Consider the following 1,291-nt stretch of genomic DNA (forward strand, 5'->3'; position numbering starts at 1 on the left):
GAAAACAGGCTGGTCTCACGTGAACCCAACCCTATGTATGTATATGAGACAGATGGACAAAAAAGAGAATGATCGGAAGCTAAGAAAGTAACAGGCCTAAAGTTGAAGAAAGTGTTAAAAGAAGGTGATATAAGTAAGGAAAATTTATAAAAATAACCGGTTTATACAACCCTTTGCCACAAAATAACCATATTTTAGAGGTTTTACCGGAATGACCACACGGATCGCCCTCGGGGTTGATCCATACACAATGGGGGGAGATCCCCCCTTAAGTTTTTTTTAAAAAAAAATTATCCTCAAAAGTCGAGATTACTGTTCATTCCTCGTTGACTGTGTTTGACCTCTCCCCCGGGGCGATCCGTACTGTATGGGGGTGATCCGGGTTAAAAAAAAAAATTTTGATTTTTTTTTTCTAATACCAATTTCACTATAAATACAAACCTCCTACTTCATAATTTTTCACACCTTCCCTTCCATTTCTCTTCTCATATATTTTACTCTCACAACCTTTAACCGATTAAACACAATAAACCATCACAACCTTTAACCCACTAAACACAATCAACCATCACAAAACATGAAATCATGTCAAAATGATAATGTTTGTGTGTATCTTCGAAGTGACGGTTTATTCCAAGATATAAATGGTGTTTTAGAGTACCTTCCGATAACCTCCCCCACATGTGCAATACGTTTATCTTCGCCAATAACGTATTTTGGGGTCGTCAAACGTGTGACGAAAAAGTTAAGTTTACGTGGTCCTTTCAATTTATTTTTTTAAAACGAATACGTTATATCAGTTTATGGACGACGATGATGTGGTAATCCTCCACAACGCCATTCATCAAACTTTACCAGAAATGTTGACACTATATGTTGTCGACAATGGAGGTTATGAAGGAAATCCATTAAATGCTAACCCGGGAGGTCCAAACACTTTTTACACCGGTGCTGTGAGCACACTCTTCCCCGACGTTAGCGTTGCAAACCCATATGGTCCAAGCACACTCTTCCCTACCAGTTGTGCTCCTGGTCTAAATCAGAGCACTTTCTTCCCTAACAGTGGAAGTGGTGAAAATCGAAGCACCTTCTTCTCCTACGATGGTGCTGGAAATTCATATCTTGAACAAAAAGTTACCGTTGAACCTGACAGTTATTTTGTTCAAGACTTGAACATGCCTCCGATGCAGTCTCCCAACCCGTACCCAATCCGGTCTCTCGAACTGTCAAAACCGTTGTGGGAGGTAGATATGGCAGAAGATGTTTCTGTTGCTGCCGAAATTTTGAACAT

This window comes from Cynara cardunculus (assembly GCF_001531365.2).
Source record: "Cynara cardunculus var. scolymus isolate 2C chromosome LG 17, CcrdV1, whole genome shotgun sequence".
Lineage (NCBI taxonomy): Eukaryota > Viridiplantae > Streptophyta > Magnoliopsida > Asterales > Asteraceae > Cynara > Cynara cardunculus.